Below are 14,107 nucleotides of genomic sequence, written 5' to 3' on the forward strand. Positions count from 1 at the left end.
GAATCTCGGTTGGCAGGTCATCCCGGAATCTCTGAGACCAAGAGACTGGTGGGTCGCAGTTTTTGGTGGCCTGGATGGCAGAAGGAAGTCATTAAGTGGGTGCGTCAATGTACTATATGTGCTAGATCTAAGTCCTCACATACTCCTGCTACGGGGTTGCTTTGTCCTTTGGAGGTTCCCAGTGCTCCTTGGACACATTTGGCTATGGACTTTATAACTGACCTTCCCCCCTCTGAGGGTTTTACTGTCATCTGGGTGGTCGTGGACCGTTTTAGCAAGATGTGTCACTTGGTTCCCTTCATCAAACTGCCCTGCGCTAAAACTCTCGCTAAGGCCTTTGTCAAGGAAATTGTCAGACTTCATGGCGTTCCTACTGACATTGTTTCTGATAGGGGTCCTCAGTTCGTGGCTCGTTTTTGGCGTGCCTTTTGTGACAGGTTGGGAGTTCATTTGTCGTTCTCGTCCGGATATCATCCTGAATCTAATGGCCAGACAGAAAGGAAAAACCAGGATGTTGAGCAGTTCTTGCGTTGTTTTGTGGCAGACAATCAAGAGGGGTGGTCTGAGTTTCTGCCACTTGCTGAATTTGCTCTGAACAATCATACATCTTCTTCTGCTGGTTGTTCGCCTTTTTTTTGTTGTTCTGGGAGACATCCGTCGTTTGGGTCGTTCTCCAAGTTGGGATCTGCCGTGCCTGAGGAGGAGAATTTTTCCGGTGATTTGGAGAGAGTTTGGACGGATGTGCGTGGTAATCTTCAGGAGGCCAACAGAAAATCTAAAGACTACTTTGATAGGAAACGACAGGAGGTTTTGTTCGCTGTTGGTGACATGGTTTGGTTGTCCTCTAGGAATCTGCGGTTGAGGATTCCTTCTAAGAAATTGGGTCCCAAGTTTGTAGGGCCCTTTAAGGTGCTTCAGGTTGTCAACCAATCTGCTGTTAGGTTGGAGGTTCCTACCTCCTGGAGAATTAATCCGGTATTTCATGTCTCTCTGTTGAAAAAAGCTGTTGTATCGGATTGTGACGCCTCTGCCTCTGTTCCTCCGGTGGTGGAGGACGGGGAATATGAAATTTCTCGCATCCTTAACTCTAGACGGTATAGAGGTAGTTTGCAGTATCTTGTGGCCTGGAAAGGTTTCGGACCCGAGGATAACTCTTGGGTGAGGTCGGATGATGTTTCCGCGTCCAGACTTATCAGAGCGTTTCACAGGAGATTTCCTGATAAGCCTGGTCCTAGGGGATCCGGAGGATCCTCTTAGAAGGGGGGGTACTGTTAGAACCTTGCTCTTAGGTTTTTTCCTTTGCTGGTCACATGACCTTGTTGGCCTATTTAATCCTGCTCCGCCCTTCTGGCTTTGCTGGACTTCATTGTATAACTACTTTCTAGCTAGCCTGTGCTCTGTATCTAGCTCTGTTAGTTTGCTTGGTCTACGGACCTCTATGTTCTATATATTTTGTTTGTTCGTCTGTCTGCTACTATTTCTGTTAGGAGGTGTCCCATTTTCCTCCCAGTCCTTAGTACTTGTAGGGATTCCTTCCCCATATCTATAGGTCTCCGTACAGACTAGCTTAGGACTTTAGCAGGTCTGATCGTAGGATCAGGTTCCCTGTTACATCGTAGGGATTAAGCTGAGTTCTATCGTAGGGACAGATCTCCTCTCTTTCCTTAGCTCTGGTAGCAGAACATAACAGTAATCTGTCAGTAGGATCAACCTTCCTAAGCCATTTATATAGATGTGATGCTAGTCAATGCTTAAAGTGATGCTAGTCTCTACTCATGGACTTACCGTGAGGCAGGATAGTCAAGAGGTCCCAGGTCACTACCAAGAGGGCTCATAACAAACAGAGGGGTGTGACAAAAGCATAGTCAGGTAGCAGTCCGACGTCAGAGAATCAGGAAGGTAGCGGATTAAGACAAAGGGGTAAGTCAGATGGATGGTCAAAAAGGTAAATACCAGGTCGGCAACAGAGATCAGAATACAACTCAAGAGTACAGAATAAGCATGCACACACCACTTGAGCAAAGCTACAATTGGCAGTGGTCTGGCAATTGACAGAGTGCTAAATAGCCCTGTAATCACCCAGAATGGATAGCACCAGCAGAAGAGCCCACAGACCAGGCAAGATAGGACAGCTGAGCTGTCAATTAATATTAACACCTCTGCCTCAGATTGGGCAGTAGAGCTGTCAGTCACAATCCTGACAGCTCAGCCAGCCCTCGATCCCACAAGACAGCAGAGCTGTCATTCACAGCGTCCATAAGACACCATGAGTGGTGCAATCATGACAGTACCCCCTGTTTTAGGAGGGCCCTGAATAGAAGATCGGTCTTCACGGCTCGAGCAGGAATGAACGTCGAGGCTTTCTATGCATCCCTGGCATCTCCTTCCACGCTCCTAGTAGCCTCACAATGAGTCAAGGTAATAGACATCTAGATACCATCTCTGTGAGACTTTGTTAAACATATGGTGGTGGACGACTGACCAATATTTATAATCTTAATCAGTTGCTGCATTGATTGACTATGGTGCTCTGTTTAACTGGACAATAGGATCACTATTGTGAATTCCTATGCGAGGTATATACCCAAGCACCTGAACTTTTACACCAAGCACATTTCAGTCCATCACCAGTGCTGCTGCATACTGCGGATAACTGGGACCTGTACGTGGGCATACCAACTGATTTAGATATATGTATATATAGGGTCTACCTGCCCAATAGCCATTTTCTATGACTGCATCAGTACCTCTATTTCTATAGGTCATTCAATAGTTGTTTATAATTAGAGCACATATCCTTGATCACTATTCTTTTGTATTAATTAGCTGGAAGTTGAGGCTATGCCACTAAGCTTATTGAATATTAAAAACTATGGACCGTATGCAGGGGATGTAGGTCTCTTTTCAGGAGTTATATCCATCATATCCTGCTTCCTCTTAGCTGTATCTCTCCCATCTGTTATCCCCTAAGTATCCTGTGCTTTGCAAAGATTTTTTGAATTGTGTTTAATAAAGTATATTTGTATTATTGAATCCCTCTTGGTGGTTGCCTGTATTGACTATTTATCCTATTAAGAATTAGCAGCAATCTTTGCAACTGATGAATTTATTTTTCTTTCCTCACTTTTTGCCTTTTTCGGTTATGCTATTTAGATATGGATTTTTGGGCCATATATAATTTTTGTCAGTGCCTGGACAAGGCTAGGGATTTTATATTTATGGTTTTGTTTTCAGTACTGTACAACCAGTGGAAATAAACACTATTCCGAGTATGTTATAAAAACCCTGTCATTTCAATTTCTAAGCGCTACCCAAGAGAGTAAACCCCTACAAGAGAAATCCATGTTTTTCTTAATATTTAAATGAGCTGTTCAGAACTGTGGGTCGGATATACAGTGTAACGGGTCTGGGAGGCGGAACCTCTGAGCTACTATACAAGGGGGCGGTCCTTGTAAGGGAGCGGGTGGCGACCAGGGAAGACGGGCAGGAAGTCACAGCAGGTGACCGGGACAGTCTCTGAGTGAACGGGCTGGAGGTCACGGCAAGTGACCGGGGCAGTCTCTGGATGAACGGGCAGATGGTCACGGCAAGTGACCGGGGCAGTCTCTGAATGAACGGGCAGATGGTCACGGCAAGTGACCGGGGCAGTCTCTGAATGAACGGGCAGATGGTCACGGCAAGTGACCGGGGCAGTCTCTGGATGAACGGGCAGATGGTCACGGCAAGTGACCGGGGCAGTCTCTGGGTAAAGGGTTGGTACGACCTGTGGCGGCTGATGATAGACGTGAGCTCCCAGGTGAGCAGGCGAGAGTCTCTGGATGAACGGGTGGTCACAGCATGTGACGGCGGAGCCTCCAGGAAGACCAACAGACAGGTGGCAGATGAGCGCTCCCAGGTGAGCGGGCAGAAGTCTCTGGACAGGCGGGTGGTCACAGCACGTGACGGCAGAGCCTCCAGGTAGGCTAGCAGACAGGCAGCAGATGAGCGCTCCCAGGTGAGCGGGCAGGAGTCACTGGACAGGCAGGTGGTCACAGCACGTGACGGCGGAGCCTCCAGGTAGGCTAGCAGGCAGGTAGCAGATGTGTGCTCCCAGGTGAGCAGGCAAGCTGGTCCATAGACAGACTGACAGGAGTTGGAAGGCAGACCGTCGGACCTCAGGCAAGCAGGCAGGTGGCTGAAGTGCGCTCCCAGGTGAGCGGACAGGCTGGTCCTTAGACAGACTGACAGGAGTAGTAAGGCAGACCGTCGGACCTCAGACTAGCAGGCAGGTAGCAGATAATCAGGCAGGAATAAGACAGCAAGCTGGCAGGAATCTGGCAGGTATCTGGCAGGTAACTGGCAACGGGACCTGAGGGCTGAAGCAGAGTAGTGAACAGTGCAACAACATTGCTCGGGCACCTCCATTTTGGAGGAGGTGCCTTATATATGGTGAAGTCCTCCGGCCATTGGCCGGGGACTCCTTAGGACGGCGCGCGCGGCCCCTTTAAGAGGGAGGGAGAGCGCGCGCGCCCTAAGCACAGTGGCCGGGAAGGAGCGCGCGCTGCCAGCAGAGCGGGAGGAGGACGCCGGGCACGGAGCAGAGAGGTGAGGGGAACAGCGTCCCTGCCTAGCAGAGGGCAGGGACGCCGGCGCTACATACAGGTGCATCTCACTAAATTAGAATATCATCAAAAAGTTAATTTATTTCAGTTCTTCAATGCAAATATAGAGTAATTACAAACAGAGTGATCTATTTCAAGTGTTTATTTCTGTTAATGTTGATGATTACGGCTTACAGCCAATGAAAACACAAAAGTCATTATCTCAGTGAATTAAAATAATTAACAAAAAACACCTGCAAAGGCTTCTTAAGCATTTAAAAAGGTCCCTTAGTCTGTTTCAATAGGCTCCATAATCATGGGGAAGACTGCTGACTTGACAGATGTCCAGAAGGCAGTCATTGACACACTCCACAAGGTCCCAGAGTTCCAATTTTCATTTGGAAATCAAGGTCCCAGAGTCTGGAGGAAGAGTGGAGAGGCCACAATCCAAGCTGCTTGAGGTCTAGTGTGAGGTTTCCACAATCAGTGATGGTTTGGGGAGTCATGTCATCTGCTGGTGTAGGCCCACTGTGTTTTATCAAGACCAAAGCTACCTCTTGAAGCTCATCAAGAGAATGCCAAGAGTGTGCAAAGCAGTCATCAAAGCAAAAGGTGGCTACTTTGAAGAACCTAGAATATAAGACATATTTTCAGTTGTTTCACACTTTTTTGTTAAGTATATAATTCCACATGTGTTAATTCATAGTTTTGATGCCTTCAGTGTGAATGTACAATTTTCATAGTCATGAAAACACAGAAAAATCTTTAAATGAGAAGGTGTGTCCAAACTTTTGGTCTGTACTGTAACTTTCCTCCATAGATCTTAACAGCTCATTTACATATTAAGATTTCTCTGGAATAAGAAATCGGCTAACAGGTATCACTTTATTCAACTTCCTATGACCCACATGGCAATATAGATGGCTTAGGAGGGTTGATCTTACTGACAGATTCCCTTTAAACCGTTTTGTAAATTTAATTTGTCTTGGCAGCAGCTGCCTAGCACAGGTCACTAAAGTTGAGTTTGCTGTAGAGCAATATCCCTAAGTCTTTTTCTGTGGTAGTTTTACTCAGGGTTTTACTACTTAATAGGTAATGGTAGATTTTGTTTCTTCGTCCCAAGTGCACGACCTTACATTTATATATATTTTTTTTATATACTGTAACTCAGGCAACCCAAATCCCCCTGTAGTATTATACAATACTGATCCCTATGGTACACAACTGCTCACTGTGACATGATTTGAGAATGTTCCATCCTGTTTCTTATCACTAAGCCTGTTGATAAACTAATTGCACAATTTTTCCTCTATTTCCAGCATTCGTATATTTTGTTCCAACCTTTTATATGACGGATTCAAAAAAATGATACATGCCCTTGAAAAAGTTTAAATACTCATAGTCCACAGCCTTTCGCAGGTCCATATTTCTTACCTACTTATAGCAACTGATTATATCAAGGTATGACCACATTGCAATTAGGCATCTGTTTATCGCATATAACAGGACATGTACGTTAAATGGATTTTCCTGATGGATGCCATTGCCATACAGTGTCCTACTTTATTGTAAAAATCTATTATAAAAGAACATACTTGCTTAATATACATGTATTTTTGTACTGGATTCTGTTATTTGGGAAAACATTGATGACTGAATTTCATCTGTCATTGAATTTTCTTATATAAATAAAGTGTAATATATCATCTTTTTTTTCTCAGGTGTTTAGTCTAAGTGTACAAAACCTAGGATAAAAATAACAAGCAAATACCACGCAGTAAGTATGTACGTAAGGTACTTGGTTGACAATATTTTGATCAAAAAAGCACAAAAGCCATAACACCGCGACAAGGTGTACCTAATCAGGACAGTCCTATCTGTCACAGCATCAGTTCGTATGCCTCCTCAGAGCCACAACACTCACCGTGCAGTTTCTCCTCGTGGCAGGCCATTCTGCTGAGTTTCTTTTCTCCTGCACTCCTCTGCACTGCTACTAATGTATGCTGCTTCCATTTTGCCTTAGGTGGCGTGTCCGGTCTCTACAAGAATTAAACCCTACTGTGTCCTGCAAAGACTCGGTTCCCCAGCCATTCCTAAGCAGGGTCCATATAAGGCAGCTCCTTCCACCACTCCTTGCTCAAACGTTTGGTTCCTACCCCGTAGTCCATGTTTATGTTTGCTACTGTAATCCACTCCCATCCTGCCTGACCTCTCCGCTCCTGCCCTCGGCTATAATTTCTGATCCTGTGCTGCCTGCCCTGACCTCAGACTGTGTGATCACGTTTTTGTCTTTGCCCACCTGTACTACGTACTTGTGCCTTAAACCCTCTGGCCAACTGCTGCAGTCCCTGGGATTGCCCTGGAATGGTACCTGGCAACTACCTGCAGCCAAGCCTATCCTCACCATCAGAGGCTCTAGCGAAAACCAGGCAGTCGTTTAGTCATACCACTCCAGGGTAATCCCGACCCGTGGCGCAGTGGGTCCACACCCACCCACGTTACACTATCTTTAGTATTTCACCTCACCCTGCGCTAGCAGGCCTCAAAAATGGAAACTGAGCAGGACTCAGGTCGGACTATTTTGCTCCTGCATGAGGAAAGCTATATAGACAAGATGCAGAGTCCAAAAAGTGGGATGGGGACACACGCCTATATGTACAGAGTACAAGGAACCAAAGCAAAACCGAAGAAATGGGCCAACACTCCTGTTGGTATAAGTGCAATATGTATGTGCACATTCACATTGTGGCCATTAACAGACAGGTGTAGACTAGTGTAGTCTAGTTAAAGGGAATCTGTCACCCCCTGGGACTTATGTGACCTACTAATATGGGCATACACGTAATAGACATGTTAAACTAGTCCTACCTATATGTCTCATATTAATGGTCTTGTTGTTGTGAAATTATCTTTTATATCTTTACGTTAATGATTCTTTTCTGGCCCCGGGTCTGGAAGAAATCCTTTCCTCCTCTCTTCATTATAATGCCAGCCCTGTCCCCTACACGTCACATTGCCCTGTGATGTGCAGTTGCGGCGCTGCAATCCCGCGCCTGCGCCCTCCACAATCCGTACCTCTTCCTCTCTTCTATGGAAGTAAGTCACAGTGACTCGCCGGCTCCTGAGCAGAAGATCACAGAATACACTATTCAGTGATCTTCTGCGTAGGCGAGCCACTGCACGTCACAGGGCACTGTGACGTGCAGGGGAGGGGGCCGGCATTATAATGAAGAGAGGAGATGGGGATTTCTTCCAGGGCCTGAAAAGAATCATTAGCATAAAAATATAAAAGACGATTTCACAACAACAAGACCACTAATATGAGGCCAACACGGCAGGAACACAGGAATCACAGATGCAGATGGGTCTGGCAGATATACAGACTGGCAAAACTGGTACCCGTGGATCAGGCTGATATACACACTAGCACGGCGATGGCCGACGGGTCTAGCTGATATGCAGATTGGCACAGCAGGTTCAGGTGGGTCAGGCAAATATACTAAAGGGCACTGCAGGTACAGACTGGACCAGCCGGTATGCGGACAGGCAGGTGCAGACGGGCACGGCAGAAATATAAGCAAGCAGGTGCTGGCGGCTAAGGCTGGCATACAGGCAGGAAGGTGATCTGGAAGATATGACTGTTACACAGGCATGCACGGCAGACGTGGATATACAGGGCAGGTATACTGGGATACGAGCACTGGCGACCTGAGAACTGGCAAGCATGCAAGAGTTGCTCAGGCATCTCCCATCAGGTGGTGGTGCCTTAAATAATATGTGTCTCCCAGCCATTTAAGAAGGTTGGACAGCCTTTAAGAGGGCGGCACCATGCTCAAGCACCCTAAGCACGGTGCCCGGGGATCTGCGAGCAGTGCACCAGAACCCGGGCAGTATCAGCTGGAGAAGGAGGAGGGAGTACGGGGCCGCAGCGGTAAGTGAGTTGGCGTCTCTACCAGGGGAGGGACGCAGAATGCAGAGATGCCGGAGCTACAGTTAACTATGCATCATGACACATATTGATGAGTTTATTGGAATTTGTGACATTTCACCAATTTATGCACCCAACGACACTATTAATAACTTTTTTCCAATGTATTTAATTATGCCACATTTCAAAAATGTATTTTCTCAAGTTGTTTCTGATTGTCTATATTTACTGTAAAAAACTTTTAGTATGCCATCCAAAATATTGCCTATTGTTAACTTGGTTGACATCCCACTCTGCACATTCACAGGATGAGCAAAATGCCAATCAAGCTGAGGGTCTTTACGAGTCCAGTTGGGATCAGTTTGTAAAGGATTTTCCAAAGTAAAGTTTGTAAAGTATAAAAAAATAGACATAAAAACAGACTCAAATACCAAACTAAAACCATAAATTCTATTTTTTAAACAGATCCATTTAAAAATGGAAACATTGGTTTCCATTTTGTATCTGTTACCATCCCTTTTTGTTATGTATTGAAGGCATCCGTTTAAACTAGAGGAGTCTCTAGTGTTCATATCATGTGTTGTGCTAAAAAATGGATCCGTTAAACAAGTAACATAACGGATGACCAACCATTATGATCTGTTTCCCATAAACTTTAATATTAAAAAAGTACAGATCCGCCCACTATCTGTTTTTGGACCGACAAAAAAGTTGTGCAGATGTTTTTAGGTCTGTTTAAACACATTAATAGCACACAAAATGGATGTTTTTTAGTAAAAATAAAAATCCAATGGGTCTTGTAATTGAACATTTTATTTCTGCTTTTTTTTGCTCTCAAAATGGATCATAAAAATGGACAGAACAGAGCATGAAAGCTGTAACTGACCAGAAACAATGCAAACATCATAAGAGACCAGTGGGTTCATAAATCAAAACTAGCATAAGCAATTAATACAGAATATCAGGGAACAAATGCATGATTGCGCCAGACAAATAACCGGTTCTTCAATTACATAATTTGGTTGACAACAAATAAAATCCTGATTTTTTTGCCAGTGTTTGTTACGGATCCGGGTGGTGGAACCTCTGTGCTGCGGTGCAAGGAGGGACCCAGAGGGGCGTAACTAAGTATCAACTCAGACCGACCTAGGTCGTATGGCGGCTAACGACTCCGTGACCAGGGAGGGACCGAGCAGAGGGAACAGGTGCTACTCTGGGGACGACCTTGTAAGAGAGCAGGTGACTCCCACGGGCCAGATGGCTGAGACTGACCGATACTGCAGATGGGCACAGCAGGCAGGCTGATGAGAGATCCGGGTAGATGAACTGGCAGAGACAGCAGGCGACAGGCGGGAGCCTCTAGGTAGGCTGTCAGGTGGTTACGGCAAGTGACGGGAAGGAGCCTCCGGGTAGGCTGACAGGTGGTCACGGCAAGTGACAGGCAGGAGCCTCTAGGTAGGCTGTCAGGTGGTCACGGCAAGTGACAGATGGGAGCCTCTAGGTAGGCTGTCAGGTGGTCACAGCAAGTGACGGGAAGGAGCCTCCAGGTAGGCTGACAGGTGGTCATGGCAAGTGACAGGCGGGAGCCTCTAGGTAGGCTGTCAGGTGGTCACGGCAAGTGGCGGGCAGGAGCCTCCAGGTAGGCTGACAGGTAACAGGCAGGTGCTTCCAGGTAAGCAGGCAGGCAAAGCCCATAGACAGACTAGCGGACTGAACGGAAGACAGACTGTCGGGCTGGAGAGTAGTCAGGCTGGCGGACAGGACTGATAGTCAGGCTGGCGGGCAGGACTAGTGAGGGCTGAAGCAGAGGTAAGTACACTGTGCATCAACTATTGCTCGGGCACCTCCATATTGGAGGAGGTGCTTTATATATGGGAGGACCTCCGGCAATTGGCCGGGGACTCCTTAGGGTGGCGCACGCGGCCCCTTTAAGAGGAAGGGAGCGCGCGCGCGCCCTAAGCACAGTGCCCGGGAAGCTGCGTGCGCCGGCAGAAGCAGGAAGAGGAGTGCTGGAGGACGCCGGGCGAGGAGCGCGGTGGTGAGAGGGATGACGTCTCTGCCTGGCAGGGGGCAGAGACGCCGATGCTACACTGTTGATAAAAGTATAAAGCATCCATTCTTTCTTATAAAGCTAGAGAAGTTTGCATAGATTAAAATGATGATCATTACAATCACAATAACGTTCACAGTAACTTTTTTTAATGCCCTTATATTAATATTCTAAAATATAGATGTATAACCCTTATGATCTTTAGGATTATGGTTTTCCAATGTGTTTATAAAATATCAACTGTCTGTAAATGATGGATAAATTGCCCAGAAAAAACTAAGGTTGGCAACCTTGCGTAATTTGCAATGACAGAGACTAAATCTACTAGGTGAGTAACCTATTGCATGACTGGCACATGGTTATACAAGATAGCACCTATACTACAGCCAAAGGTCTTCTAAAACTTTTTTCTATTGGCAGGCAGAAAGCCATATTATGGTAATCATTCTAGATTAAAAAAAAAAAATCATACGGGATGTTATATCCAGCTGCCTGTCAATGTAGTCTGTTTTACGTCAAGGATGAAAGCAGTTACATGAAAAATATGCAATTCCCAATACTTGCTGGTAAAAATAGAAATTTGCAGATGTTGACTTTGGGTCATTTGTGTGATTTCAACACAAAGTACAAGAGACACTTTATTAACTGCTGTGATTGCCGTAGGAAAACATAGCTGGTATTGGACGTGACATTTAAGAGGAGAAATAGTTGTGCAATTATTCAGGTCGCAAACAAAAGCTGAGCATCTGATTAATAATTTCCACTAGCGCTGCCAATTAATCATTTGTTGGAAAGCTTTTTTTACAGCTGGGAATTAGATGACTTTCTGAAAACACAGAGAGAGAATAAATGTTTATACAAATCTTACGAGACGAATAGAGAAAGAATTGATCGGTTGTATCACCACCATGTAAGCAACGAAGAAGAGGTGGAAGGTGTGACGAGGTGCAGATCTGTGATTCTAACATGTCTGGAGTCTAATCTCGCACCTTTTCATTCCTGTTGATGACAGTACACCATAATAATACCAACTTAATATCACACATGCTAAGTCATGTATTCGTAACACACCTGTGAAGTGGCCAAATGAAAAAAAATGTCACAACTAGTTAAAACATTAATTGCATAAAATTGGAATTTTGACTCAGCCCGGGAGGTTAACACAGTAGTGTCTCCAGCTGGCCTCTGTGTGAGGATTATCTGTTAATAATGCTACATCTGTAATGCATGTCTATTACTGTGACCACATGTGAGATGTCGAAAATCCCCCCAAAAAGCTAAAGACGGTTTAATCATAGAATTTGCAGTAATTGCGTGCCAAATGAGAAATTAGTGACAAAGTGAAGGAAACATATTATAGACTCTAGGGATTGATGAGTATAAGATGAACTAATGTTATTTCGGGTTTACTCAAGATAGGAAACGTTGGCCTTATGTGACCTTGTATGAAAGTGGCTCACAAAATTCACTGTTTTGAGGTGCAAGATATATTTTGCAGCATCAGTGTCGCTTAGAATCTGCTCATTTCCATTTTCTTATGTCGGGGTAAGATAAGTTCAACTTGTATAAAGAATAACAGTGAGAATATAGGCAGGATTTCTCAAGAAATTATGATGCTACATATAAAAATAATTGGAAGTAGGTTAGATTAGGAGCTAGATTCTAAAAAGCAGTGTTCTGCCTTCATATTTTTTTGCAAAGGCCAAAAACTAAAAGTGTGATTCGGTGTTTAATTTATCCAACCATTGCTTCCCTATAGAAAAAAGACAATGATGAGACTGTACATCAGGCAACAGAGTATACTTAAAGGGGTTGTCCGGTCCAAATCGATAAGTCTGCAGTCACTCTGTGTGACTGCAGACTTATGAATCTCCCCAGCGCACGCACTGAGAGAGTATGATCCACCCCTATCACTGGACAGGAAGCCAAGAGCACAAAATAAAAATGCAACTCCCACTTCATCCTTCAATATGGTTTCCAAGTAGGAGTCACCCAAATTATAATGATTATTCTTGTTATTAGATATACATTCACTCAAGCCCATTCTTCATTATGAGAAGATTGAGAACCACCACCAACCATAAGCCAGACGGAGGGAATGAATAGGAGTGCTGTCATAGTTTACAGGAAAATCTAATTACCGCTAAGTAATTATCATTTTTCCCCTCAACCACGACAGCACTTGAGAGACGATGACCAAGGAATCTTCTGATAGGGAAGGAGAACCCAGGTAGGATCCTACATCTGAAGAAAGAACCCAAGAATATCTTAGTACAACTAATAGTGCTTAAGGAAGGTAGATTGTGAAAGTCTTAGATATCATTAAATCAAGATAATGTCTATCTATTTGGAGCTCCAACAAAAAAGCACCAGCAAGAGTAAAAAAAAGGACTTCTTTTACTTGATACAACAACTTTTTTTTTTTGAGACTTTATATTTATAGACTTCACTTATATGTATGGTTGGATATCTTCCTCTGATTTAATTAGATATTCTGTACTTGTCAAATCATCTAACCAATAACTGAAGTATATAGGAACTGGTAATAAACTTAGCATTTTACCGGAGCAGAAGTCACATGATTCAAAGAACCTGGTAACCCTAACAAGGCCTTGAGTAGGGTTCCTAGTGGCCGATGGGCCCAGCAAGTGCACCTGCTTAAAATATTACCCAATATTGGTGATAATCTCCACTGAAGTAAGGCCCCCTATGGCCAAGATCTGGACCGTAAGAAACCCTTCCAGTGTCAATGACCACTTAATGGTTCAAAATATCTATCCCACTCTATGTTATCAAGTCTAGATTGAGCATCCCAGAATGTAGTTTGAGATTTCCATCTTAGATAATTTCTGTTTATCACATCCTAGCCAAGTACTAAGAGCTGATACAACTAAAACAGGTAAAAAAGAGATCTGAGCTGTTCAATATAAGGAAGAGCCATGATCAAACATTAATTTAGAGATGAAAGATTTATCATCTTCTCTACAATGGCATCAACTCTGCAACTTATAATGATTGTTAATAATAAATGCAACTTATAATGATTGCTAATAATAAAATCCAACCATGAAGATTGTTAGAAAATCAATTGGTTTGGTTGTGAAGCTACAGATATGATTCTGAACCAAAAACAACACCATCAGCTATAGAAACATGAACTCCTTTATTGCAAGAAAAAAAATAAATACATGACAAAACAATTCAATACTGATAAAAAAAGCACCTCACACTGAGGGACATCATGATCTGATATACAGCCACAAATGTGTCCTGCATTGAGGAAATAAACAAGATGGCATAAATTACAAGTGCTGCAACAATATAAAGGCCTATAAATAGATGACTGTAATTAGCAGCAACACAACAGGTACTAACGCTCAATAATAACATATATATCTCTCTCCTAATCATATAAAGTGCAGTGTGTCTTAGCATCCATCTCTATATAATGCAAAGAATCCAATAGAAGTATCCAGATGGACAGTACCTTAAGCGAAGCTGCCAGAGAAAGTGTGTACTCCGGATCAGATGTCCCTCCACCCCAACGCA

Source organism: Phyllobates terribilis, unplaced genomic scaffold (assembly GCF_046119375.1).
Source record: "Phyllobates terribilis strain yellow unplaced genomic scaffold, ASM4611937v1 Scaffold_3__8_contigs__length_932513732, whole genome shotgun sequence".
NCBI classification, from domain to species: domain Eukaryota; kingdom Metazoa; phylum Chordata; class Amphibia; order Anura; family Dendrobatidae; genus Phyllobates; species Phyllobates terribilis.